The 3209-nt window shown below is 37.9% G+C and overlaps 1 long non-coding RNA gene across 1 annotated transcript; it reads right to left on the bottom strand.

Moving 5' to 3' along the window:
- Positions 1 to 101: 101 nt before the first annotated feature.
- LOC118743999 lies at positions 102 to 1717 on the bottom strand. Its single transcript, XR_004993500.1, has 2 exons — positions 1365 to 1717; positions 102 to 1131 (listed from the first exon to the last, which is right to left on the bottom strand). It is a non-coding gene; the product is annotated as an uncharacterized LOC118743999 (long non-coding RNA).
- Positions 1718 to 3209: the final 1492 nt, after the last annotated feature.

Genomic DNA, 3209 nt, shown 5'->3' with positions numbered 1-3209 from the left:
AACACCCTGTATATTAATGCTTTAAAATTTATGTATGCACATACATTTCCATGTATATAAAGAAGAGCAGTGACGAAATAATTAAGGACACTAGTTGGTAGTGAAATATATTTTTTGTTTAATTTTTACCTACACCATTTTATCATGAATTGCTTCATGCAAGAAATACTTCATGAACATATAATTTTTTTTAGGCATAACTGGCAGACATAGGAACATACTTAAATAGTGTGGGAGCTGTTTTTGCACAATCAACTCAAATTATTTTATGGTTTATGCCGTTCTTCTAGAAAATGAGCACGATGACAGTGGAAAATGTAAATGCGTTAAGGTTCGTTATTGATTCGCCACTAGGGTTCGTAAATGAACTTTAGGTAATGCTTAACATTCAACAAACGTATACAATTAATGACTTAACAAGAATGCGATATGGTACTATTTTTCAATCTATGAACACTACATACCAATCGGCAATTACCCCGCACCCCTTGCACTTATCCAAAATAAACAAAACATGTAAACGTATCAATGTTAATACTATTGTCAGTCTGCTTTTTTAAGGCCATTAAGGTCACGTCTACTGCACAAAAGAAGTCGCAAATGGCCACAACTGTCATTGCTTCTAGACTATCTCTGCACTTTGATGTTACTAATGAAATTCTAATAAAACGTTTTTGTATGTAGGTACATACATAGTGCGTACGTAGTTACGAGCATGTATGCATGTCTGCGGCTATAAACCATATAAGTAGTTGTACATATGTAAGTACATACATATATGAATAACAGATAACCAAAGACCATTTAAACCATTTTCCGTACAAAAGAACATACGCATTGCTTATTGGCTAAGATGGCGAATATGCGCTAATTGCACCCGAAAGCACCTTATTTTCAACTGATAACATACATTATACACACGTATATAGAGGTGCAATGGTTTAGCAAAAATAAAAAAACATTAAACAAAATAAAAACTAAATGTTAATTATGCAAATGAATATAAAATTAAACAAAACCCCAGACTTGTTCATTCTTACTCAGTTGATCCAGATGGTGCGGGTACATCATTTGGGTTCTCCATATTTCACGAATAATTTAGCTGTTCTTGTGAACTTTGTGCGTCAGTAGCTGGAACAAAGAGAGTAAAAAATATACAATTAATTCATTACTAAGCCATTGTAAATAGGCACCAGCCCTCACAAAAGAAAATTGGTGCTAAAAACTAGTAGCTATCACAAAGCGCCGGATGAATCAGCCCAATAAAATGTTGTTTTTTCTTTTGCCAGCGACTTGTTGCGCTGTTCTTAGCTGCTTTTAGAGCACCAGGTTTTAGCATTAAAAATATTAGAAAAACACAAGACCTATTACTGTATTTCTTTTGCGCGTCACTTTTGTAGCGTAGCTTTAATAAAAACGATTTTACCAATTTGTTTAAGCTGAGTATTGAAGCAAAATTAAAAATGATAGTGAAAAAATGAACCGACTGCCCGTCGTCGTTGTATTCTTTTCACCGCCTTGTCATGAATGAATACCGAAATGAATTCTTTTGAGGGTTGCTGTGACGTACGAACCAAATACGTTTATGTGGAAATATGGCAACATTACATGCACTCATGAATTTTAATAGCTCGAGAATTCAATAAAATATATATTATGATAGTTTAAATTTTCTAAACAATAAATTAAGTTGAGTTTTAAATAGTAAATGCGAACTAACTCGATTTTATATTGTAATCTCAAAAAAAAGGGGTAAATAAATACAACTCTGAATTCAACAGGGCATTGCATATGTAAAAAAATATCTGATGAAGAACACCCTGTTATTAAATAAACACAGCTCGAATTTGGTATTGATTCTACGCTGTACAATGCGCAAATTATCATTATACGGTGTTTACATGAGGCGATTTTGCAGGCAACTTTTAGTTGAAAGCAGCAATCGCCTGCTGTGAACGGCCTCTCAACTTTTTGCTTCCAATGAAGTTGGAGGCAGCGAACTTTTGATTCAACTAATCGCCTCTAAAGTTGCTTGGTAAATCGCCCCATGTGAACACCGTTTTAGGGCTTTAGTTATTTATATGTTAATATTACTCTAAATTGCATTGTGGCGGTTTTTTTGTTGGTAGATTATTTTAAGTGATGAAATTCTTAAAGTTTTGCATTTTTGAGCTCATTTTTTAATATTTTATAATTTAGCAAAGCGGGCATACTTACATATACCGGAAATGAATCGAGATATTGTATTCTTTTTTCTAACACACTAGGGCTGTTCAGGATCTTGCGCATATGCTTTTGCATTTAGATATTCGTTGCATTTATAAATTCACAACAATAAAAGGCACACGGTTGTCATGACAGCAAGCATAAAATTTGTAAATACATTTCCAACTGCAAATTCAAGATAATTTCCACAACATCCTGAACACACCTACTCGTTAACAAATATAAAGTCCGTTCGAATAGATCACCAATGAAAGGTATCTAGCAGAAACTTGCAGGAGAGTAACGAGGAGGTTAGGCTACCGCTGGGAATTCACGCCGATGATACACCAATTCCGACGGTGAATAACCCCAAAATACTCGGAGTAACATTCGACAGTCTGCTCTCCTTCTCTGCGCACGCAACCGCTATTGTCAACAAAGTACAGAGCCGCAACAAGGTCCTCAAGTCGCTAGCCGGCAGTACTCGGGGCAAAGAAAAAGAAACGTTGCTGGCAACATACAAGGCAATAGGACGGCCGGTTTTAAACTACGCAGCACCAGTGTGGTCGCCGGGGACTAGTAGGACGCAGTGGATGAAGCTACAGACAGCACAGAACACCGCACTCAGGACAGCGACTGGATGCCTCGTGATGTCGCCAGAACACCACCTCCATGACGAGGCAAAAATGCTCCCGGTCAAGGAGCATAATATAATGCTCTGCAAGCAGTTTCTGATTGGGAGCCACAGATGTGGCCACCCAAACAGACAGCTGCTTGCAGAGGAGCCCTCGTCTAGGCATGTCAGGAGGCATCTATACGAACTGACGGACGAAGTCCAGAGGTTCATTAAGCAGCCTCTGGGCCCGTCAACATACCGACTGGCCCTGAACGGAATTCACAGGGAGTCAGTCTCGAGTTATGTAGACTCCAGACCTGTGAATACCGTTCTTGGCACACAACCACCGGACATTGACAAGACGGAGCTTCATCTGCCTCGGGAGACA

The sequence above is a fragment of the Rhagoletis pomonella genome, unplaced genomic scaffold (assembly GCF_013731165.1).
Source record: "Rhagoletis pomonella isolate Grant_MI unplaced genomic scaffold, Rhpom_1.0 Rhpom_scaffold_00007, whole genome shotgun sequence".
Taxonomy (NCBI): domain Eukaryota; kingdom Metazoa; phylum Arthropoda; class Insecta; order Diptera; family Tephritidae; genus Rhagoletis; species Rhagoletis pomonella.
The sequence above is the reverse complement of the archived record's forward strand: the minus strand, read 5'-3'. Positions and strand labels throughout refer to the sequence as shown.